At 42.8% G+C, this 26,132-nt stretch overlaps 1 protein-coding gene across 1 annotated transcript in view; it reads left to right on the top strand.

Annotated features, from left to right (window-relative positions):
• KATNAL1 (katanin catalytic subunit A1 like 1) overlaps positions 1 to 26,132 on the top strand; it is a 119,505-nt gene continuing 93,373 nt past the window's right edge. The window contains exon 1 of the mRNA XM_082700977.1: positions 1 to 19. The gene's annotated coding sequence lies outside the window, so the exon portion shown is untranslated. The remainder of the gene's footprint in view (positions 20 to 26,132) is intronic.

Below are 26,132 nucleotides of genomic sequence, written 5' to 3'. Positions count from 1 at the left end.
AGCGAGCCGGGAGGGTCATGTAAGTGATGCTGCTCTTTTACTGTATTTATCTTTTCATAATTATTGATCCTACAGCAGAGAGAAGGACATTCAGCTAAGAGACAATATCCGCAAGTGTGTTTCTCGCAAATGGAAACCACACGATTCTGTCCAGGACAGAAGGGAGTCAAGGGAACGAAGACTCTTTCCTCAGCTGGATGGTCATCCAGCCGACTTAAGGACAGCTTGACTGATAATGACATAGTGTGAAAAATATCCCAGTTGCAAAACTTCTGCCGCGCATGGCAGAGACAAAATTGGACATCAAAAGGTGAAAGCCAGAAAAAAAATTTTGGAAAGTAGAGCATCTTCTATATTATCTGTCCCTATGTTATTTTTAAGAATTGATGATACGGTGCAACGGGGGGCAAAAATTTAGTGTTGGCTCTTATTAATCCAGTGATTTGAAATCAGCCCAGGAAGAGCAGACTGCCCTGAAACTTGCCCCCTGTAGCCACACCAACACAATTTGCCAGTTACACGTGGATGTCCGGATTCTCTAGTGCTAGGGAAAACTCAGGTGGAGAGAAAATGTCCTTACAGATCCTGAGCAGAGAGACTCAGTGGCCACCTGATGCAGAGAAAGCCTGTGACCTGAGAAAGTCTGTCTGTGTCTTCCCAGGGACTTCAGGCCGAGAGGATGGGGACAATTTTTCAATGACACCCACCCCCTTTACAGGGGAAAACATCAGGACCTGTTGTACCCAGCCCTCTCGGCTTTTTTCTTTTTCCTCTTCAAAAATCTTTAGTTGTAATGGCAGCTCAGAAAACTGGCATTATTTTAGCAATAAAATGCAGATTTTGTGGCTCTCTTCTGCTGATAGATGTAATTTCAAAGGAAACTTCTTTTGCTGGGTATTTGCTGTTACGCGGGGATTTGGAGAGTTAGTCTTCACTGTCTCTGCTGTCAGAGAAAAGGAAAGAAGAGCTGCTCTTTCTATCCCCTCTTCACTGTGGGCCTCTGTCTCTTTTTGTACCCTAGAATTATGGCAACAGGGTAAACTCCAGGTGGTTATCCCACCTAGCCTCTGGAGGCAGGCTGAGCTCTCCTTCAAACCTCCGAAACAGATGCTTGTTGGTCATGGTTGTAAAGCTCTCAGGATAGGCATTCTGCAGCTGCGCTTGTTAACGCATATCGGTGCTTAACCTTCTTTCATTTGAATACTTAAAAAAAAAAATTACACCAACAATAGTAGAAACTTAAAAATGAATCCTCCAAAAACCCATGCAAAAGCTCTCCTTCCCAATAAATCATCTGTAACCATGTTGCTATGTTTTAAGTGTACGGCAGACAGAGCTGAAATTTAGGAGACACCATTTTATAAAAACGGAGCATTTTCGAGGGAGAGTTACAAGTAAAATCAGTTCTCTTCCTCTTGGGGCAGGTAAGCCTTCACTAAGGGTCTTGCCTTCAGAGACCCCAGCTAAGAAGCAGGCCCAGCATTCTGCTCCTAGCTTCCAGAAGAAAATACCTCCTTGGCCCCTTCCCTTACTCTGTTCCACCCAGGACAGGCTTGCAGTCCACAGTTCATCAGCTGTGTCTTCTGGGGGTGAGGTGTTCCCTTCTGGTAGGTCCCCACAGTGTCTTTCTTGGGTTCAGGGTTGGCAAATAATGGAAAAGAGGCCAAACCTGGCACACTGCCTGTTTTTGTATAGCCTGTGAGCTAAGAATTTTTTGTTGCTGTGTTTTTTACTTTCTAAGTGGTTGAAAAAAGTGAAAAGATGTGAAAATCACATGGTTTCACATTTAAGTGTCCATAAATAGTTTTATTGGAAAACAGCCTTGCTCGTTCATGTATGTCTCATTTGTCACTGTCTATGGCCACTTTCATGCCATAGATGATCGTGTTGAGCATTTGGGACAGAGACCGGATGGCCAGGAAATCCTACAATATTTATGATCTGGCCCTTCACAGAGAAAATTCACTGGCCTCTATTGTAGAGCCTCCCATCACTTTGGAATCCATTTCCTCTCTTTCCCAAAGGGAGGGTCAGTAATCTCTCTTCATGGATATTTGCGGTCCTCACTCCCAAGGCAGTAGACACCGAAGACTGTCTTCTCTTCCCCAGTCTTCTTGTTGTGGGGTTGATCAGGATAGGGCTGGTTCAGGCAAGGTCATATTTGGAAGTCAGGAGTAAGGGACAGGAGAAGGCATCGGGCAGGAAGGAGGGAGGGGTCTGTTCTGGTCTTGGTCATTTGCAGTAGTCTTTAGGATATGAAATAATTAGCTCCTGCTGTTTTTCAGCTGTGAGATCTAATTCTAATTCTGGAGAATTAGAAGCAATAGGGCATGGGATGCAGGAACCAAGGACAAGTCCTCTGTGTGAGCTGTTTGGTGCTGTGTACGCTGCTGAGAAAGACTGGAGAACAGGCAAATCTGGACGGAAGAAAGACTCAAGATTTCACTTCACATGAACCAAGTTTGTGATTTGTTGAGGGGACAAGTAGACAACTGGTCACCCCAGTCTGGGATGGAGGTCTGAATTGTGAGTTACCAGCAGATGGTGGTATGGAAAGTCTTGGTGGTGGATGACATTGCCAAAGGAGTGAGTGCAGATAGAAAGAGAAGACATCTAACGACTTGTAGTAGGCTCTTCAACATTTATAAGTCAGGCAGAAAAAGAACAATCTATGACGGCAGGATTCTGAATACAGTGCCTAGAACACACTCTGTGCTCTAGGTAATTCCAATTAACTAGGATTTCCCACTCCTAATATGTAGCACAGCAATTTCAGCATCACACTTACCTATCATTTCTCCCTTTCTCTCTTTCTCATCCTGCTTTTCCTTCTCTTTTCTTCTACCTTACTGCCTTCTTTTGTGTGTGTTAAGCTCATCAGGGGCACCCAGTCACCCCTACCATGCTTCAGCATTGCTTACCTGCCTACAGCTCTGGGTGAAACTGGTGGGTAATGCTGTGAACTAGTCAATATATATATCTTTCTTTCTGTCTATATAGTTGCTTTCAAAATACGTTACACTTGTTCCTATCAAAACTTGCCTGCATTATGAACTATTTCTTTGGTCAACTAATGGTATTTTGATTCTAATCCTACCCTCTTACTAATGCCTCGCAACTCGGTGTCTTCAGTGATTTTTTGAGGAAGTCCTCAGTTACATCGCTGGAGTAAAGATAGTGAAGCTCCGCACCGGCTCCCGCTCTGACACGAGCAGGATCATGCGGGATCCTTCCAGGTTGAGGCTGACTCATGGATATGCCACCTTTTGGGTGATATTATTCAGCTCTTGGTGCCTTCACCTACGAAATAAGTCTGTCTTCTTTCTTTCTAGCTCATTGGTAAAAAAAAAAGTCACTGGCAATGGAATCTGAGGTCATACTCGAGCACAGAGAGATTATATCTCTCACTCATTCTTTATCTACATGGTGTATCTCTTCATCAAAGAAAACTGAATTGGTCCGCCAAGATTTGATCTTCACATACCATTGAGGTGAGTGCAAATTGATTGTATGCTATTGTCGGACTCATTCACTACCTGGGGAGTGGACTCATGCTGTGGCTTGTTTGAGAGCTGCAGGGGTAGGAGGAGGGAGCTAGGGAAATCAGAGACCTGCCAAGACTCCAGACTAGAGGCCGTACTTAGCACTAGGCAGTACACCAGGAGCTTTACAGGGATGTGCTCGCTTCTTACTCCCAAGAGCTCAGAGAGATTGCTATGATACTTTCCGTTTTCCGAGGTAAGGAAACTGAGGCTCAGGAGGTAGACACCTCCTGCAAGGTCACATAGCTGGTGTGCAGCAGAGGTGGAACTTGAACTTCAAGTCATTCATGTGGACTTTCAACAGTTATAAACAAGCCATACCCTGGGCAACATCACACGCTGGGAAACTTTTAAACTCCTAAGGCTCCAAACACCATCTGGGTACAAATGACTTCAAAATTTGTAACTCTGCCCTCTGAGAACCAGTCCCCATCTCCAGCTGCCATCCTGGACATTTCCACTTGGACATGAGGCCAAAAACTGTAGCTCTACGCGTAAACTCAAGTAATCATCTTCCTCTGGGGACCCAGGACCCCCACTCCTCCCATCACTGCTGTGTTTCTCAGTGGCACAATATTCTTTCAGCCTTCTCCAGATCTGAGTTCTGTTAAGATCCTCCCCTGAGATTTTTGCTCAAAAATAGTTCTTGCTTCATCTCCCATTTTCTAGCTTCACCACCTTTATCCTGTGTCGCCTGGGGTGTAGGTTATTGCAAAAGCTACTCTTTCCCGAGCCGCTGCAGTTTAGACACTGCTTACTCAAGCCAGTTCCTTAAATGTATGGCCCTCAATTTTGTCTGTGCATGGGAATTACCCAGGAATGTACAAAGTACTATCTGAAGTTTGGGGTCTCATCTTTCCAGCATTACAGGGTTATTCATATCTCTGAGACCAGTGATTTTGTTCTAAGGCTCTATCCAGGAATTAGGGGGGGGGGGATGACTCTAGCCCAACTTCTGCCTTTTGGGACCAGATGAAGAGAAGCAGACTTGACTGCCAATAGAGAATCAGGTAGTGAAATTCAGCATCCTAGCACCCCCTTGCCCCGCCACATCCCCAAAATTCCCCCTGAAGGGATCTGCTCTGTTTTCCATCACCTTACTCAGGTGAATGATGCTTCTATGAGGTCTTTGACTCCTTTGCTAAATGGCCGTGCTTCAGCCTTGCCAGTTTCACAGTTTACTTATTTTCTGACCAGGCTTTCTCAAAATTCTCTTGAGGAGGACAGTTGGCTAGCAAATCTGATGAATTAATTCAGAATATAATGGTCTAATACGGTGTTTCCAAACGTATATTCCATATAACACTAGTACTATAAGGTGCCATCCAAGAAAAAAGGATCCCATGGTCCAAAAATTTTAGCAAATCTCTTAAAAAGCACTTTAGCATATTAAAGTCTCTGGGAAGGCCATCATTAAAAACTTCTGTTTAATTTAGTTTATTTGATTACGAAGTTTTCTAAACTTACTTGACTACTGAACTGTTTTATTTTCAAGCACCTATTCCAACAAAACTAAAATGCCAGGACCTTTAAGTCACATTATGATTTCAGAAACATTAAAGCAAGGGAAAAAATGGTCAAGGATGATTACAAGATACACTGACTGTAACAAACATTCCAATTTCTTGGAGACATTAAAACATGAAAGAATGTGCTTCTTAGTCTTAATTAAATCCAGTAACTTCCTGTGAGACTAGGATTTTGTGCAGCACCCAGTGGGGGAATCCCAGGTCAGGATAGCTGTGTTTTAACAGGAATGTTCTGAGAGCTCTCCACTGTAGGAAATGAGCAATGTGGTAGACAGGAGGGGAGAAGGGATGTCCAGGAGCTACCACGGGTCTCTGGAAAGGAAGGGGCAATGTCCTCATTGCCAGCAGTGTAAGCTCTGACTAGTCGAGGAATATGCTGACACAGTATTGGAGAGAAGACAGACAGACACTGGGAGAAGGGAAAAGTGTTCATTCTACCAGGCTTTCAAATTTTGAGGAAAAGGCTCTGGCTTGCCTGTTGAGAGGTATCATGGAAGAGCAAAAGATTTCTGTCTTCTGTAATTAGGTGGCAGAGTACAGATAATAAGTGTCGAATGTCAGCTGTGTCCAATTTTGGCTATGTAAACTCTACCGAGTTTCTTAACCTACCTGAACTTCGGTATCTTAAGACATGAATAGAATTACCATAGTAATAACAGCAGCTATCTGATAGATTATACTTGGACATCATGTAAGAGCTGATTATGATGGTCTAACCATGTAAGGCTTTCTTTTCTCACACTTCCTGGGAATTCTAGAAGTAGGTATTGTGGGGAGATAGAGTGACATCAGGAGGATAACCTCTTCGATCCTGCTGTGTGATTCCTCTGTGTGAGGCTTCTGTCCTCATCAGGGTCTCCTGGTGGTCCCAAGATGTCTGCTCTGCCTCCCACTGAACTCTCCATTCCAGGCAGGAAAGTGAAGTAAGGAAAGGAAGAAAGAGAAGCCCCAAAAGCTTGCCCAGAGATCCCTAGCCAGCTTGCAGCTAGAACCCATTGGTGAGCATCATTCCACACGGTCACTCTTAGCTCTGAGAGAGTTTGAGGAGGCAAGTGTTAGTAGGCCCTTTGCCACCGCGATTAAAATTGGGAATCTGTCAGAGAGAAAGGAGGCAAATGTGGACACTGGGTGAGTACCTAGGTATTCAGTGCTGTGGGGGCTAGGAATGAGATAACATGCGGGTATGTGCCCAGCTCTGTGCCTGGAAGAGAGTAGGCATGCAACAAGTTGCCTTGTTTCTACACTTCCCAATGCAGAAAATGGCTGATCTCTTCCCCCTTCTTCAGTGGGAAAATGTGTTGTAACTTGTGGTCATACCACCAGGTGGCATGGAACCAGGAGGGAGCCAGAAATTTGGCTATGAAAGCCTTGGCCCAACACACACAGTGGAGAAGAATGGACAGGACGTCTTGGGACAGGAAGTGCAGGTGGACACGGGTGGATGCCGGCTTGTAACCAGGACTGCTTCAGCGGGAGAAAATCCGTGTTTGGATTAAAGTCCTTGCCTGACTCTCCCGGCTGATGGGTCTTGTCCCCTGGGCACTCCCAGGGGGAACACTGCACAAGTCACTTGTACCACTTAATGACCGTACGCCTCTTTTATTGTTATTTTCATGTGTTTACAAAACCCAGACTATGAACTCCTTTAAGACAAGGCTTTGCGCCTTGTTTATCTTTGCGAGGATGCCAGGCCTAATCTTTCCAATGGTTCAGGACCTTTGGGAGCCTGCCAGGTCAGCCCGGAAGTGTGGAGTGGGCCTGGGGTCAAGATAGAGCAGCACCCCTCCGGTAGACAACACCTGCCTCCAGGCACTCACTTTTAAATAACAACCAAGCAAACATTGGGAAACAAAGGGTTTTATGGCAACAGCTACTAGTACTGTCAACACACACACACACACACACACACACAGGCACCCGCTTGCACTTTATCTTGTGCCTCCTGATAAAGTCCACTCTCTGGAGGAATTATTGTCAAAAAAGCAAACTCGAATCTGATCAAACTTCTGGCTCTAAGTAGCAGTTTACAGGAAAGAAGGAGATAGGGGAACATGTGAAATGTTACCACAGGAATGCTCTCGGTGAGATCCAGACTGTGGGAAACCCTAGTGGACTAAAGGACCCTGTTCTTTCAACAAATCAATTGTGAGGGGAAGAAAACATGTGAAGGACAAACCTATACCTTAAAAGAGACCAATTGTCATATATGCTTTATTTGGTTCCTTATTCAAGCAAACTATAAAAAAAATATTTGAGACAGTGAGAGAAATTTGAACTGACTTGATTAGGGAATTATTGTTTAAGGTGCAATAATGATATTGTGGTTCAGTTTTTGAAAGGATCCTTATCTTTTAGAGATGCATACTGACATAATTTAGAGATAAAATGATACTAGAGATTTGCTTCAGGATAACACAGTCTGTATAGAGGGGAGTGGACGAGATGGGGGGGAAGACTCACTAAAGACAAATGGCTGTGGAAGCTGGGCAACAAGTGCAGAGAAGGTCTTTGAATCACCTCTGATTTTTGCTTATGTTTGAAATGTTCATAATAATATAATAAGGGGAAATCAATGGGCCAGCCAAACCTAACCCATGGCACATGGAGAAGAGTTTACCATGCATCTGATGGAATTCAAGCATGTGGACCTCTCACTACACAGGCCTCTTCCAAGAGAATTTTGTATTCATGATTTTTCTTCAAAAGGGCTCCCCCAGATTGTAAAAGTTTCAGGCATCACAAAAGTTGGATCTACTCCTAATGGCAGGCAGCCAGCTGACTCCCATTTTAGGCATTGAGTAAGTGTTCACCAGTATAATTTTTAAAAACACTTCTTTTTAGATTTATTTATTTATTTATTTATTTGAAAGAGAACGAGAACACACAGAGGGAGAGGGAGAAGCAGACTCCCCACTGAGCAAGGAGCTTGATGTAGGACTCCATCCCAGGATCCTGAGATCATGACCTGAACTGAAGGCAGACGCTTAACGGACTGAACCACCCAGATGCCCTGAAAATTCTTTCTTTCTTTCTTTTTTAAATAAAGATTTTATTTATTCAGTTAAGACACAGAGAGAACGAGCATGAGCAGGGGAAAGGGAGAAGCAGACTCCCCGCTGAGCCACGACCCCAATGTGGGACTCAATCCTAGGATCTGGGATCATGACCTAAACTGAAGGCAGATGCTTAACCATCTGAGCCACCCAGATGCCCCCGAAAATACTTTCTAATGAAGATTTTTCAAATTTGCCCAGAAGTAGGCATGATGTATAATGAACTTCATGTACCCTTCTCCCAGTTCAAGTTATGAATGTTTTGCTAAATGTGCTTCATATTTTCCTTTCTCTTTCCTCCTCCTCTTTCCCCTCATCTTCTTCCTGCTTCGTTTTTACCCTTAAGTAGACCCTTAAGTAGACCCTTAAGTAGTTCTATATGTTTCTCTGTTTTCTTTCATAACCACAATATCATTATCAGATTCAATAAAATTAACAATAATTCTTCAACATTCTCTGAGACACAACCAATTTCCCCCAATTGTTTCAGAATGACTGGTTCTTAAGCAAATGTCTCTAATCAATGCCAGAAAGTGGAAATCAGAGCCATTAATGAATTCTGTGCCCTTTCGTGTTTCACGTTAAAGCCCCATTTTCCCTGCCATCACAGGTGGTACTGAATGAAAATATTGACTACGGAAAAAAAAAAAAAGAAAATATTGACTGAGCCAGCCCTTTTTGTAAAATGGAGTTGTGCTTGTAAGATTTGTATCATTGTGTGTGGGCTGCCTGGGTGGCTCAGGTCATGATCTCAGGAACCTGGGATCCAGCCCTGCACCACGGAAAAAGAAAATCTCTGCTCAGCAGGGAACCTGCTTCTCCCTCTCCCTCTGCGGCTCCCCCTTGCTGGTGTTCTCTCTCTCTCACAGACCCTTTTAAATAAATAAATAAATAATCTTAAAAAAAAAATCATTGTCTTTAATGATGGCCACTGAGGGTGAGTAAACAAGGTATCAGTATATTGGCTAGAAGAAGAGCTTATTTAAAATATAAATAGATCAGGGATAGCTGGGTGGCTCCGTAGGTTGGACATCGACTCTTGATTTTGTCTCAGGTTATGATCTTGGGGTCATGGGCTCCAGCCTTGCCTTGGACTCTGTACTTGCTGGAAGTCGGTTTGGGATTCTCTAATTTCCCCTCCCTCTACTCCTCCCCCTCAACTACCTCTCTAAAATAAGTAAGTAAGTAAATAAATAAATAAATAAATAAATAAATAAATAAAACCTGGTATTTGCTGTCTGTTCCTTGTTTCTACAGACAACAGCTAGCATTCTGCCTTGAGTTGTGACCTTTATTTTTTGCCTTGCCACTCTATTTATTTCATGTATCCTTTCCATCCTATTGTTATGGACAGAACTGTGTCTCTCCAAATTCATATTTTAAAGTCCTAAACCCAGACATGACTATAGGTGAAAATGGGGCCTTGGAGGTAATTAAGGTTAAAAGAGGTCCCAAGGGTGGACCCCTAACTCTCATCAGTCCCCAGCCCTGGTGGCCCCTTGAACTTCAACTTCTTGGCCTCTGGAACTGTGAGCAAATAAATATCTATTGTATAAGCCTTCCAGTCTCCGGTTTTTTGACCAGACTAATACTCTGTGTAGACTATGCTATGTAGAATAGAACATATATGCTACTCAGTATACTGAACATACTTCATTTTAATAGCTTCCTAGGCATCACAAGGTTAAGGACCAATAAATGGCATGCGGATGCACGTTTGTGCGCACACGCAGACACACACATCGTCAGATAAAGGGCAATGAGGAAGAGGGAAGGGAAATAGTCATCAGATTTGAAATGAGTGGGTCTTTAGGGACCTTATTAAGAACACTGCTTCTTGGCATACAGAAATAAAGTATATCTTGGAAATTATCTAGAAGCGAATTGACTTGTACTGGACACCTTAAGAGGTTGTATTAGAAGGGAAAGGACATGTAGAGTCAATGTCAATTTGGGTTGGTATGTGCCTATTTTAAGCAGAGGGAATAAATGAATGGGGAACATCGAATGATATAAGATGTTAAATGTGGAAGGAATCTCAGGAAATCATCTGTCCAATGGTGGAAGATGAGAGTGAAGGCTGATGAAGAGGAGGGTCATTGAGTTCACAGTAGAGAAGGGGACTGTTCCCCCCAGTGGGTGCAATTCTGGTCCTTCAGAGAAAGCTATAAGGGAAAGTCGTGATGTGGGAGGTGGAGGAAATTCACGAGACAATGGTAGTGTTTTAGGAGCACTCGTATGACTCCGATCATTTCCAAAGACAAGTTCAGTGAAGAAGTGAGTAGAATGTAGGAGGAGGTGACATGTGGGCAGTGAGGGTTGGAATTAAAGAGGCAAAGAGTCTTCCTGAGTTCTTTGGCTGGGATGACGACTTTACTCTCCAAATGGGTAGCAACAGGTATAAACCTGGCAGGTTGGAAACAAGGGCACCTGTCTCTGACCCTTTCTAAAGTAATGTTGAAGAGTTTTCTTAATATCTTGCTATCAGTGATGTTCTTGGACCAGAGAAGTTTCTTAAACAATATAGAAGTCTCTGTACACTATTGGGTCTGCTTTAACTGTTCTAACCTCAGTATTTCAGAGACTCTCTCACTTAAAAATCTCTTTTTTATACCTCTGTCCAGATGACTGCCTGCCAGCACCTTTTCCCTACTCACTGGATTCATTCAGTGCTGTCTTCTCTCTTTCTATTCCCAAGCTTTTAAATTCTGGCCATCCTGGGTTTCACCTCATTGACTTTTGCCTACAAGATAGATACAGAGAACACAAAACGACTTTACGTCTGAATGGCATGGCCATTTTCTCATTGCATAAAGCTAGGAGGAATCTGAAAATCTATCTAACCCTACCTGCTCATTTTATAGACGTTGGGGTGTGTGTGTGTGTGTGTGTGTGTGTGTGTGTGTGTAGGGGGCTCGTGTTCTGTGGTCAGATGAATACAGAAAGTACCAAGTTGAAAAAGTCAAACAGGTGCAACCACTTTAGAGAACCATTTGGCAGTTTTTATAAAGTTCAGTATGTCTGCCCTCTGGCCCAACAGTTCATCTCTTAAACATTTACCCAAGAAAAATGAAAATATATGTCTACAAAAGAACGTGCACAAGCGCGTTCATACCTGTCTTATTCATGGTAGTCAAAACTTGGAAACAACCCAAATGTCCATTGAAAGGATAATGGGTAAACAAATCACGAGATGTGTATACACACACACAAATGGAATATGGCTCATCAATTAAAAAAATGAATGAACTACTGATATACACAACAACATTGATGAAACTCAAAACTCTCATACTGAAAAAAAAAGTCTCATGTTGAGCAAAAGAAGTCAGACAGCACTCCCTCCACCCACCACCAGAAAATCCATACATGATTCAGTTTTTTTGTTGTCTAAGACGTAGCAAAACCAGACTATAGTGATGAGAAGTCAGACACTAGCTGTTGCTTGACGGGGGATTTGCAGGAATAGCGAAATTTCCTGGGGTGTTGAAAATGTTTTCTATATTTTGCTTTGGGTGGTGGTAGATTGAGTATTCAACTCTCAGTACTCACTGAACTGAACACTTAATGGACTGTGCATATGCTAATTATACCTCAATTAAATCTTTTAAAAAGTTAAGCATATTTCTTTACTATGGGACTTCTCAGAAGTGTTAATCAAGTAAATATACATGGTACATCTTTAAGAAGGAGACAGGGTAGAGAGTGTTTCTTAAACGTATTTGAAGTCAGGCAGCTCTTTGGCAGGCGAGAATTCTACCACTGAACCACCCATGCACAGGCAGCTCTTTGAAGGAACATGAGGGAACAGAAGATATTCTAAAGGATGTTTAGGCTTGCACATTGATCGTAGTGCATTTCACTGTGCTGTTTCCTGTTGCTTAATTCCTTCCTTCTGCTTAACGTAGGGATGGAAGGCTCATGCAAATCCATCCTGCAGCTGGTGAGCTGTGGTCCAATACTTCTGCCTTCCCATTGGATCACCATAGTCCATTGCCTTCAGTGGCAACAGACCCAGCTGACCAGGGCAGAGCATGGCCATCTGATGGGTTTGCAGGAATTTTTGCCTGGAGCAGTCACCTAGATCATGTATTCAGCCATGTACACATCCATTCACTAGTTTCCAACCCACATTTTTTTTTAAAGATTTCATTTATTTATTTGAGAGAGAGAGAGAGAGAAGTGAGTATGAGAGGTGAGAGGGCCAGAGGGAGAAGCAGACTCCCTGCTGAGCAGGGAGCCTGATGTTCACAACCCCAAGATCGAGAGTGGCACACTCCATGAACGGAACCAGCCAGGCATCCCTATTCAATAGAAGCTTTAAAATAAGTATTAGTAAATTTAAAATGGCTCCCAACTGAATCCATAAATGGCAATAAAAATTTAAAGATACAATCTTAAACTAAATAAATATAACATTGCATATCATGGGCATTTTGAATATTATGTTATGAGAAACCGGATCTTGTTTAAATCCATAGAGCATGTTGATTTTTTCGTTTTTTGTTTTTTTTTGTGTTTTTTTTTTTTTAAAGCAGACAATTGACATCATTGTGCTTAGGCTGCAAGTTCTGACCAGATTTCTGTGGGTTGTGGTTCCAATGTCAGTTCCATTGGCAAAGTCTTTGCAGCGCTATTTAGATTTTTCCTGAATGCTCACCATCTCATGGTTGGTCTGGGGTCCAGATGGTGATGTATGTGTTAGCTCAGTCCTCAAACTCTTTCTGCTGTTTGTGGTCAAATTTAAGCATGCAGAGCTTGGGGTGAGACCCCCAAATTAGCAAAGAACTTCATGGGTTTGTTTTCCCAACCTCCTTTCTCTCCCTGATCGCTCTGGTATATTCCAGTTTTTCCTGGGTATTCTCCTTTTTGTTCATCCATCCAGAAGTCTAGGGTCTCATTTACCCTGCTCTTTTGCATAATTCCTGTGACTCTGCCCATGGCCCGGGCCAAGGGGTAAGTGCACCCACAGAAGGAAAAAGGGTTTTGGGACCATTCCTCCTTAAACTAAAGAGGAAGATTCCCCTTCCTTAGCATTTTCTATGCTGTGGAACTTCCATGCTGCTGCCCTCACTGCCGGAAGACTTCCTTCTCATATCCTGACACTGACCTAGCAGGCTTCTGCTAGAGCTCTGTTCACAGTGGTTCTCACTTCTGGGTTTCGGATGGCCTTGACTCCTGTGCAGGGATCACTAAAAGGAAAACAAGGTAAATCCACAGGCAATTTAAAGGTTCTTTGAACTCTTGTTTTCTTCCCCAATTGAGCTGACACTTTTTACTCTTTAAAAAAGTTCTCCAATAATAGCTCTGCATTGAACGCAGCTCTTATAGCTGTATTCAATGGGAGAAATAGGATGGAGTGTGCTTACCCCATCTTACCCAGAAATAGAACCTGTGCACTGACTTCCGCTGAGCCATTTCTCCAATATCCTCTGGGCTTAGGACTGGGGACACTTTCCTAGCTACAAAAGTAGAATGGATATGTCATGATCAGCATTTATGATGGTACTTGTCAAATATGTGAGTTTTTATGTTTGTGTGTTTATGGTGCTAATTAAGTGCTGAAAAAAGATGTCGCTGGCTATTATAGGCAATACAAAAGGGGTCAAATCCTTGTCCTAGACTATGGTGGAGGTCACCAGGCTCTTATCTCTAGTCACTGCTGGTGGGAGCACAGCCCTCTCCCCGGTTCAGCAATTACGGTACTGCAGGTAACAGTGGGTCTGCAGCTCTATTCCTACTGGTCTTTGGGCACATCAAATATTCTAGATGTGTTGCTCTCAGCCCCAAATCTCTTTGTAGGTCTCTTTGAAACTTTCTTTTCTTCTCTCTTCCTTATATCCATTTCTTCCACCAGCCCTTTTATGGAGTAATATGACTTTAGGAAAGAGTGATCGGAGCCAAACAGCAGAAGGGGACAGTGGCATGTTTATATGAAGAAATGAGGTTCTTACATGTTGCACGTGTGATGATCTAGGCTGAGGCAGTCTTCGGTGCGAAAAAAAGCTGCAGTGCAGAAAAGTCTTAACTAATAAAGATATAGTTCTTGCCAATGTCACCCAAGGGATAAACATCCTGGCAGCCATAAAATCTCATTAGTCCTGCCAAGGTGAATGAAGAAATGTAAAGATTTGTAGCCCGGGTCTGACTAAGCCATTATCCCGAGAATGTCTCAGCTATGCGTTATGGGTCTATTGGAGGATTTCAATTTACCTGTAGTAGGTTTGCTTTCTTTTCTTCTACTGGAGGAAAAGCATTCAGTCGGGCTTATTGTTTTGGATTTATTTTCAGAGGACTAAAACCGTCATAGCACTCCCTCGAAAAAAGTAAAAATACCAACCACTTGCCAGTTGTCCCCCAGGGCACGCAGCCGTAAAGGAGATTGCTGCTTACAGAGTGGCAGGGGTCAGCCTGGTGGGTGCCCAAGCTGAGTCATTTGTGAATCCATCTGTGGTTGCAAAACATGCTAAGAATCTAGGAATCTGATAGAGACGTTTAAGTATTAGAATATTTCCCTTTTTTTATATATTTGGTGAGTCTAAGAAACATTAATTCTCTCCACGAATGTTCACTCAGTACCTCTGAGTGACCAGTTAATACGGCGTAGGGCACACGCTAAGATCCTTTCTCTCTCAGAGCTCGTGAGGACACGATAGCTCTCTTGGGTGGCCGTGTCTGAGCCTCAGCTCAGCCACCAGGTCAGAAAGTTTAGCTCAGTCTTCAGCTGCGTGGGTTCCTCACTTCCCACATTCATCTGGTTGCCAAGTCCTCCTGATCCTATTTCCCAAATGCTTCTCAGATTTCCTTTGTTTTCTCTGTTCCACTGTCGCTGGGTTTTCTCAGGCTATTACTGTAATTGCCTGGACTGCAACAATTTCCTCCCAACCCAGCTCCCGTCAAGTCACATATCTGAGCGCATGCCTTCCCTATTCAGGGTTCCTTCACGGTTCCTTATTAGGCCCCAGAATAAGGCCTAAACTAATTCCTCAGCACGTTACCCTGGCCCTGGCGTCAGCCCCGGCTTCTTCCCCCTTAACGTCTGTCTGCTACTGGACCTGTGGTATTAGCCGCTGTCTGGGAAGGCCATTGTATTTCCTCATCCCCATGACTTTGTGTTCCTGCCATCTTTCTGTTTTTAGTTCTTCTCTCCTTCTCCTGCCTCATAAAATCAGATTTGTCCTTTAACACCCAGCCCGAATGCTCTCTCTTCAGTGTGGCCAGTCAGTAGTGTTAGCAGCCATTTCTAAGCTCCTGTGCAACTTTGTTTAGATATAATTCATTCATTCACTCATCCATTCACTCATTTGATCGTTTATGTGATGTATTCAGTTTAAATAATACTTTGTTACAGGGCCATAAGCCAGCTGCTGAGAATGCAAAGGTAAGACATCATTCCTGTCCTTTCCAGATGTAGTCCAATGGAGAGTTGAATTTGAGTATAAACATACGCAACGAGAGAAAATATAATGGCTTAAGGGATAATGGCTTAAGTGTACAAAGGGGTGTGTGTGTGTGTGTGTGTGTGTGTGTGTAGTCTAGGAGAAACCCTTAATCTGTCTGGGGGGTTCTGGAAGAGCTTCCAGAGTGCAAAGCATTTGAACTGAGACCCCATGGTGAGGGGGGAGGGGAAGGTTTGGCCTGGTAGACAAGTGGCAGGTGGGAATTTCGGGTAGAAGAAAGGCACAAGCAAAGACACTGAGGTGTGACAGAGCAAGGCAGCCATGAGGCAGGAGAGCCCTCACGAACAGAATGCATGTGGGCGTGAGGTGGCCATAGACTCTGTGGAAAACGGGCTGCACGTAAGCCCGCCTGCCTGCCTGCCTGACGACCACAGATACCACAGCAGAGGCTGCAGGACTCCTCCTGCACTGGGTGGGAGGTGAGAGTTTGCACCGGGATGAGATTCCAGGAGCAAAGCATCTCGGGAAGATGTGTGCTTTTTGAGATGCAGCTAAAAATGCCAATTTATGGTAAAGTCGGTTTCAACCATTTTTAATCTGAAGCGTCCTCTCACTCCCCCAAGTGAGTGCAGTGTTAGTAGAAGAGCGAGGTGTGTGTTTCTTGGTGCTTGGGCCAGTATATAATTAGGTCTTCCCACTCGCTCTTGCTTCTTCCCTCTCTTCCTGGAAATTGCCAGAAGATAGTACTTGAGGTATGTAAGTGTTGTTGAACATTGACTGGAAATAGTAAGTTCTAAAACTTAAAAATAATTAGAAGATATTCTATCTTGTATATATATGGAGAGAGATATAACTAGAAAACATATATCTATAACATATCTATATATTTTATGGAACTATAAAAATATATCTATGAAACAACGACACTTATTTTATATTTAGCCACGTGGTTCTTCGTTATGTTTCTGCTTCCCACCTGCTCTGTGGGCCATGGCTTACACACACACACACACACACACACACGCACACACACACACACACAGCTTCTCCACTCCTGATGTAACACATGACTGCTGGATCTGGACCAGCAGTCTGGTCCCGCACTGGTTCCGAAAGTGTCAGGTGGGGCTTGAGCATCTGTACCTCTAGTTAGTTGTCACACAAGTCCCCAGATGACGCTGAGGCTGCCCAACAGGAGACCACCCACTCCAAGTGGGGCTGCTCTATGTGTCACTATCCCCATCATTAAATTCAACACAGAAAACACTAATCCATGTGTTACTTGCTGAGTTGAAAGGCATTTCAAGGGATTATCAAGACTAATCATTGCTTTCAATTACTATCCAGGGCACAACTGTGTCTCCTCCAAAGAGGTGTTAAGCAAAAGCAGATGATTGCAATTTTGTGTCCTGATACTCATAGAAATAAGAGGTTGGTTGCTCTGGTTTTTACATTTTGTTAATTTAGCATAAGAAATTATCCCTAATACAATGTGAGATATTTTATCCTACACATAATAAATGATACAGTCTTCTAAACCAATAGTGAATGTTGTGGGACTAAAGTAACAGTTAAACTTTTGTGTGTGTATGTGTAAGATTTTATTGATTTATTGGACAGAGAGAGAGAGAGATCACAAGTAGGCAGAGGGGCAGGCAGAGAGAAAGAGGGGGAAGCAGGCCCCCCTCTGAGCAGAGAGCCTGATGCAGGGCTTGATCCCAGGACCCTGAGATCATGACCTGAGCGGAAGGCACAGGCTTAAGGCGCCCCAGTTAAGCTTTTTTTACTTGACCTTCAATCTGCAATTGTTGCTGTTCTATATGTTCAATAAGACTGTTTTTTTCTTTTCAACTTTATCAAGGAATCATTAATCAAATCATTAATTTGTGTGTGTATGTGTAAGATTTTAAGGTAGAGTCTATTTCATTTACTTAAAAAGCATTCTATCCTAACCTTTTAAACCCTATGTACTAGGGTAAAATGAACTAGGGTAAAACCCTCTGTACAGGGTAAAATGAACTATGTACTAAGTTACCAATGACTTATTAATTTACAAATATTCATTATTGCAAATAAAAAATAATTTAAAAAGCCCTACACAATTGGGAATACTATATGACCTTCAGAGGGAATGAGAAACGAATATGATTTTATCTTACTGCCTGGAATCTATTGGACACAGGATGGAAAGGCAAGAGAGAGCAAACGGGAATTGGGATGAGGTAGTACACCAGGACATCGGAAGAGCTTCCTGGAAGCCTGTGGGGACTCTGTCCTCTAGCATCTAAGAAGGGGGCTGGGAGGAAGCAGCAGAGCCCAAACACCCTCAAAACCTCAGGAATGCATCCCGTGCTGAATTGGGCCCAATGTGCTCAGACATCAGAGGATTAGTCTAGGGAGAATTTGGGCTATGAGAATGGAGCGAGGGGGCCAAATCTTTGTCATGCCTTTCCCACCTGTCACTTCTTGTTCCCAATGTCCTCACCTTGGTCCAGGACCTTATCACCTCATACCTAGATTATTACTAAAAGCCATCCAACTGTTCTCCTTTCTTCTGTTTTCTGCTCACATGAAGCTGTCTTTTTTTGTTTGTTTTGTCTGTTTGTTTAAGATTTTTTATTTATTTCACACAAAGAGAGCGATCACAAGCAGGCAGAGAGGCAGGCAGAGAGAGGGGAGGAAGCAGGCTCCCCGCAGAGTAGAGAGCCAGATGTGGGGCTCGATTCCAAGACCCTGGGATCATGACCTGAGCCGAAGGCAGAGGCTTCAACACACTGAGTCACCTAGGTGTCCCTTGTTTTTTATTTTTAAAATATACTAAATATTTTTATAGGCACTGAGGGAGATGCTATATACAGTGATAATTATAGCGAATATTTTTGGAGTTCTGACTGTGTGTGGGTCAGGCTCTGTGGGTCTGGCTGGTACTATGATTATTCCCATTATCCAGCCTAGGAAACCAAGGCACAAGAAGGTGAAGTCAGAGCCAAGGTCAGACAGCTTCGGTTAGGCAGCTGGGCCTGGTACCCAAGAGCCTACCCACAGCGCACACTATGTATCATTTGTAGAAGGAACATGTGAGATGTAGACCCTGTTGAGAAATAAGTAGCAGAATTGTAATAATTAAAGGCCAGAGAAAGAGATCTTGAAGACCATGTAGGGATTTATGCCTGACAGATGGTGAGATGGAACCTATCTTCTGTATAATGAAGGTGTTACAGCCTAACGAACTCGGGAGAGACAAGAGTTCATTATCTGCAGGGCCTATTTTTAGATGCTGTTTCTTATGTTATTATAAGGAAAATGGAAAGTCTCCAGTTTGATTATGATAGGCATGACCTTAATTATTATTTTTTTAAGATCCTTACCCAAAGTCTGTGCATTTTGCTGAGTTTTTCATTAAAAATCTCCTTCTTGGACTTAGCAAATGCTTAGTCTTTTCCCCTTCAATAGTTGGAAATTCTCCCTTGGGGGTCCTAAGCTCTTTAAATATTTTTAGGTTGCCAACTTTCTTCTGTTGGCTCTCCGGGAAGCCAATTTGGTTGCAAGGCCCCTAAGAGTAGTCTAGCTCCATCTTTTGGAAACCCATTGCATCACAATAAAATGCTGCCTAATTATTGCCTTTGTGGGGTCCCAGAGGCTGGATATTTGTCTCCAGGCTATGCTGTGGACTATAAACTCTTCTCAGATGAAAGATAAACATCTTCATTATCTAACTCTCCAGGTCTTATAACAAGAGTTTACTCCCACCAAATTGTTTCCAGTCTTGGGAGGAAGCTGATCAAATGAGACAATGTAATTCATCCCCAGATAATTTCTAATGGGACCAGTGTAAGAGAATGTCCCTTTCTGGTGATGCCCAGATCTAAAGAGGGATCCGGAAAAATCAATTCCTTTTATTTAGTTTGTTTCTTCATTTCTGGTATGAGAAGGAGTTCAGAGGTGAGTAGTGCAGGAACTGTCACTTTGTTTCCAATGAAGATGTAAAGTCAAAGGTCTGGATTTTTGCTGGATATTTTCTTCCAATAACGACTTCTTTAAGAAATTTGAGTCCATAGCTAAACCTATATTTTTATTGGAAACTAAGTACTTTTAATAGACATGAAATATTGCTCACTATAAAGGTAAAGTTTGCTTATTTGGTTAACCCTAAAATGAAACAAATGGAGCACTATTTGCAAGAGCACTGGAATTAAATGGAAGATTCTTTCCTTGTCATCAGTGGGAAAAATTACAGGATTGGCCGCTTACAGATTTCATGCTTCTGAGTTTGTTTGTTTGTTTCGTTGGTTGGTTGGTTTTTTATAAAGGTATACAATTTTGTAATCCCGATGATGTAGGAACTTACAGCAGAATGTTTTGAGAAGCGGATCTTTGTAGAGAAACAGTGACCAGGGCAGGACTCGGTGCTGCTCGGGCTTCTCCTCCAGGTTCACCATCTTTTCCCTCATACACATACTGCCCGCGCTTTCCGCTGATACTAGCTCCAGAAAGGAGGTTGGCTATGGATGCAAAGCAAGGACTTTAGGATCTTTGTGGTTTAGGGTCCAACGCCTGGACCTCTTTCCCAGGAGACCTCAGACATACTCTGCTTATATACCTGCCTTCTGGAACAAACCTGAAGTTTCTACAGTGGGCATCCTCAATCTTAGCCTCAAATTAGAATCACTTGGGGAACATAAAAAAAAAAAAAAAAATGGATGCCTGGGCCCTTCCCCATCCCCACCCACCCCCACTGAAATTTTAATTGGTCCCAGTGGGGTCTAGACACCCATGTATTTAAAGTAGTCCAGGTGAGGTTAACACGCTCTAACATTGAGAATCTGCTGCTCTAAGTTCTCTGTGAGAAGAAAGAGCTTCCTTCTCCTTCACTGGCCTGCTGTAGAGATGGTAACAACGGGGGTATCACAGAGGCAAAAATATTCGCAAAATTACAGAATGACTGCAGTGAAACACGTCCTCAAAGTAAAAAGATGATAACAAGTCTTCTCATTATTTTGCTAAAAAAGATGGCTAAGATCAGACATCTGTGTATTAGCATCCCAGTTACAAAGGACTTTCACACAGACCCTGGGGTTCTGTCCCCTTAAGCATCCTGTGAAGCAGTTAGGGAAGGTATTACTATGCTCATTTTTTATAGGTGAGGAGATATAGCTCAGAAAGGATGAATGATAGGTCCAAGAGGACACAGCTAAGATGTTAGCAGCATTGGGGTTAGAATCCAGATTTCTGATTGCTGTTCCCTTGCAATAAATCAATCGCATATTAGAATCCCATACAATTCTAGTTACTTACTGTGTGACCCATAGGCAGTCAGTTAACTTCTCAGTAATCTCATCCGTAAAATGGGAATAATATTCTTACCTACCTTATAGGGCTGCTCTGGGAACAAACAACATAATGCTTCTTATAGACAATGAAACTCAGGGGCACCTGGGTGGCTCAGTGGGTTAAGCCTCTGCCTTCAGCTCAGGTCATGATCTCACAGTCCTGGGATAAAGCCCCATAACTGGCTCTCCGCTCAGCTGGGAGCCTGCTTCCCCCTCTCTCTCTGCCTGCTGCTCTGCCTACTTGTGATCTCTGTCAAATAAGTAAATAAAGTCTTAAAAAGAAAAAAGAAGATAAAACTCAGTATCAATATAAGCCACTGCTATTAATATGAACTAGAGGGAGAAAGCATTAGTTTGAGAGAGGTCAGGTTATTTCTAATGCTGTTTTCTAGCATCTGGGATTTGATTTTATTTTTAAAGGTTTTATTTATTTATTTGACAGAAAGAGAGATGGTAAGAGCAGCAACACAATGAAGAGGAGTTGGAGAGGGAGAAGCAGGCTCCCCACTGAACAGGGAGCCCAAGGTGGGGCTCAATCCCAGCACCTGGGGGTCATGACCTGAGCCTAACGCAGACTCTTAATGACTGAGCCACCCAGGCGACCCAAGAATTTGGGATTTTAAATTAACACCATAGCGTGTAATTTGTTGCCTCGTAGTATTTTATTCTTTCCAATATGGTCTGCATATATTTTTGGCCTGGTTTAAAAGTGAATTTACCAGCCAGGATAACAGAATTGACCTGAGAAGACTGGGTTTCCCAGAGTCAAAGAAGTGTCTGAAAGTGAGACACTGAATCCATTTTGAATTCACACTTCCCTTCCTGCTGAACTCCAGAATTTTCTGGTTCATGATGGCGTCTGCAGCAGCTGCCCCTGAAGTCTGTGACATGTCACATTACCTCATTTTGGCTCCCTGGGCCTGTTTTGGAAGGCCCTGAATGAGTCACGTGGGATACTTGATCAAAAATCAGTTGAACAGCTCTGTCCCTCTGCTCTACGCTGGGCCTCACTGTTGGAGAGTAGACCCAGATTAGGAGAGAGATGTCTGAGGGATGTCTGAGGTTTCTCTCATCAGAGATGAAATAGGGAATCAGTTAAGAGAAGGGATGCAAGAAATGAGTTCTTTCAATCCCACTTAACATCATTCAGTCCACTGTCAGTGAGACACCCGATGGCACTTAGTTGTAGTTGTAAAAGCGCTCCTTATTTATGATAACAGGTCCTTTATGCCTTTGTAAAAATGTATCACTGTCAACTTCTGCCTTTGTTTTCATGATTCTCTCTAGCACAACGCTCTACATACAATAGATTTCAGTAAATGTTGTCAGGAACTTCTTTTCCTATGACACTCATTCATTTATTTATTCATAGAAGAAACATTTATTAGGTCTCGACTTTATGTCAGGTAGTCTGCAAAGGCTGAGGATACATGACCTTAGTCAGAGTTCCCATCCTCAGGGGCACTGATTTAGTGGGAAGCAGAGATGAAAGCGGATGACTGGAAGCAGGAGAAGTGAGAGTTTGTGGGGCTCCAGGAAAGGGACTGGGACAAGGCAATGAGTTCCAGAGGGAAAGCTTGAGCTGATTCTTGAAAAGCAAGGAGGAACTGGTGAGGTGAGAAGGACAGTTGGGGAGAATGGTTATAGGCAGAAGCAGGAGGCATATAGGCACCAAGATCTGGGACCATGAGGAGTTTGGAGAGAAGAGAGGAAGCAAAAACGAGCACCATCAGGTCACCATATACCCTGAATTATATCCTGTAGGCCAATGTTTTCCCACATTTATTAATAGTTTGTGAATTCATATAAAAGAAAAAGGGAATAGTAGAGAAGTAGTGAGAGTGAGTTTTATTTCAGAAACTTGCATGTGTTTGAGATCTACATTTGAGAGTATGTATGTGTGTGTGTCTGTGGTGTGTACATATATATGTATGCCTGTACTGACTACAGAGGTTTATGATAAAAAAAAAAAAGTTGGAGAACCTCTACTGGAGGCTGGAAGTGCCATTGGTATTTACTCAGAGGAATGACATGATTAGATTTTCATCTTAGCACAGTTATTCTGGCTGCAGTAGGTAGAATGGATTTCAGTGGCTGGAGTACAGCATGGTGGCAAGTGCTAGAGCAGCTGTCCAGTAGGATGAGGTAGGAGCCATTATGTGTTCATATTCCAATATTTTGTTTCGAATGACGGATGAATGAGATAGAGGGAGCATGGGTCCCTGGTGATGACGAGGGACGGTGGTACCATCCCTGCACTGCCTATCCAGACTTCCAAATGAGAGAGAAATACATCTTTAGGCTAATTGAGTCCACTATTATTTGGGCTTGTAATGACGGGCTAACCAATATTCTTAATTCCTATGCCTGCCTATGCCAGATGGACTCTAAGATGGCTCGTAATCATCCCCACCTCCTGATAGTCACACTTCTCGGTAATCCCTCTCCCTCGAGTATTCGTGGGATCTGTGACTTGCTTCTAACCAGTAGAATATGCAAGATGAACAGATTACTAGATACTATCCATGAATATTATTATTCATAAATAGATTACTGAAGACTCTATCAAGTTTTAATTCTATCAAGTTTATTACTAAAGATTCTATACTGAAGAATAGATTACTGAAGATTCTATCAATTCTATCAAGATTCTATCAAGTTTCGCTATCACAGTCTCACCTTTGCCGATTTTGATGAAGTGAGTTGGCATCTTATGAACTGATCTGTGAAGAGGTTCCGATAACAGAACCGAAGGCAGCTGACAATCAACAAGGAATGAAGGCCCTCTGTCCAGCTGCCTGAAAAGAGCTGAATCCTGCCAACTACCATGGGAGCTTGAAAGTGGGTTCTTCCCAGTCAAGCTCTCAGATGAGACTCCAGCCCTGGCCAACATCTTGATTGCAGCTTCAGAGACACCCTGAAGTGGAGAATGCAGGTGAACTGTGCCTGGATTCCTGACCCTCAGAAACTGAGATAAGAAAAGTTTATTGTCAGGGTGCCTGGGTGGCTCAGTGGGTTAAAGCCTCTGCCTTCAGCTCATGTCATGATCCCAGAGTCCTGGGATCAAGCCAAAAAAAAAGAAAAGTCTATTGTCTTTGCACCTGTAAGATTGAGGTAATTTATTATAATAGAGAACTAATATACTATTTAATTTATATCTGACTTCCTCTGCTTCCTTGGATTCTGCTTAATTTTCTTGGCTTGACAATACTCATATAGTGAAACCCATATTAAACTCAAATATACCTTAATACTTTCGTACTTGTTAGATCAGCAAAAACTAAAATGTTGGATAATTCCAAGATATGGTGACATAGAAATTCTCTTGTTCTGCTGTTTTGAATGTAAATGGATACAACCAATTTAGGAAATAATTTGTAAAATCTAAGAAAATTGGAGATGAACATGCTTTGCTATGTGTCATTCTCCTTCTTGGTATAAATCCTACTAAACCTTTTTTTTTTTTAAGATTTTATTTATTTATTTGACAGAGAGAGAGATCATAAGTAGGCAGAGAGGCAGACAGAGAGAGAGGGGGAAGCAGGCTCCCTGCTGTGCAGAGAGCCCGACTCAGGGCTAGATCCCAGGACCCTGAGATCATGACCCAAGCTGAAGGCAGAGGCTTAACCCACTGAGCCCCCTACTAAACCTTTTACACATATGTACAAAGTAACCTCCAAGAATATTCATTGTACAAGTACCAGGAGTATGGCATTGCTTTAACAAACTCTTAAAAATGTGGAATGGCAGGGAGGGCACCTGGGTGGCTTAGTTGGTTTTCTGACTCTTGGTTTTGGCTCAGGTCATGATCTCAGTGTTGTGAGATCAAGCCCCACGTTGGGGTCTGCATTCAGCTTGGAGTTTGCTTCAGATTCTCTCTCCCTCTCCCTCTCCCTTCCTCTCCCTCTCTCTTAGTCTCTCTCAAATTAAAAAAAAAAAAAAGTGTTTAAAAAAATGTGGAGTGGTGGGGTGCCTGGGTGGTTCAGTTGGTCAGGCATCTGTCTTTGGCTAGGTCATGATCCCAAGGTCCTGGGATGAGCGCTACATATGCCTTCCTACTTAGCGGGGAGCCTGTTTCTCCCTCTTCCTCTGCTTGCCACTCCCTGTACTTGTGTGCAAGCTCTCTCTCTGCCAAAAAAAAAAAAAAAAAAAAATGTGGAGTGGCTTTGGAACTGGGTAATGGGTAGAGGTTGGAAGAGTTTTGAGGTGCATGCTAGAAAAGGCTGACATTGCTATGAACAGACCATTAATGGTGATTCTGGTGAGAGCTCAAAAAGACGAGAGTTTTAGGGAAAGCCTCAATCTTCTTAAGTAATCCTGAATGGAATGGTGGTGGAACCAGGATGGTAGAGGCCATTCTGATGAGGTCTTGGATGGAAATGAGGAACATTTTATTGGAGAATAGAAGGATGGCCATCCTTTATAAAGCAGAAAACAACTGAATTGTGTTCATATTCCAATATTTGGTGGAAGTTAGAACAAGCAAATGTTAACCTAAATAAAGTGGTAAACTGAGGTAAGTTCAAATGACCTAAAATGGAGTTTATCCAGGAATAGCAGAAGAATACAACTTGGGAAATGGCAAGCTACAGGTCAGTCCATTCAGTGTCTGGGACGAATATTTATGGGCAAGGAATGCAATGAAGGGAAATTTGAGCCAGATTCCAAGCAGTGAGTTTATTGGCTTCAGGATGGGGAGAGTTTTTTTTTGCATGTTCACTGGTCAGGCACTAAGTCTTGGTCTTGGGTAAATGAGGCATTTGGTGGAAATCAGTCTCTTGGTTCTTAAGTTCTATTCTCCTGAGGATTCATTCTTTTTTTTTTTTTTTTTTAAATAAGGTTTTATTTATTTATTTGAGAGAGAGCATGAGCAGGGGGAAAGGCAAAGGGAGAAGCAGACTTCCCGAGCAGGGAGTCCTAGAAGGGAGGCGAGGTTTGATTCCAGGATCCTGGGACCATGACTTGAGCAGAAGACAGATGCTTAACCAACCAAGCTACCCAGGCACCCCTGAGGGCACATTTTTGAGATTCTCCATTTCATATCCTCTGGTTCCATTTGAGATTGAAATCTGTTCACACTGTCAATGAAATTGGATATTTAGCAGAAACAATTCCTGACTCCTTACAGTAAAATTCAAGAAGAGAGAAATGACTTAAAGATGGAGTTGTTAATCAAAAAGGAACCAGAATTTAAATATTTGGAAAAATCTCCGTCTGTCCCAGTTGAAAGGAAGGAGAAAGCCTGTTTGGGAGAGAACACTAAGGGTGTAGCTAAGTG

The sequence above is a fragment of the Mustela nivalis genome (assembly GCF_964662115.1).
Source record: "Mustela nivalis genome assembly, chromosome: 15".
NCBI lineage: Eukaryota > Metazoa > Chordata > Mammalia > Carnivora > Mustelidae > Mustela > Mustela nivalis.
Note: the sequence above shows the minus strand (reverse complement) of the source record. Positions and strands in the feature narration are given on the sequence as shown.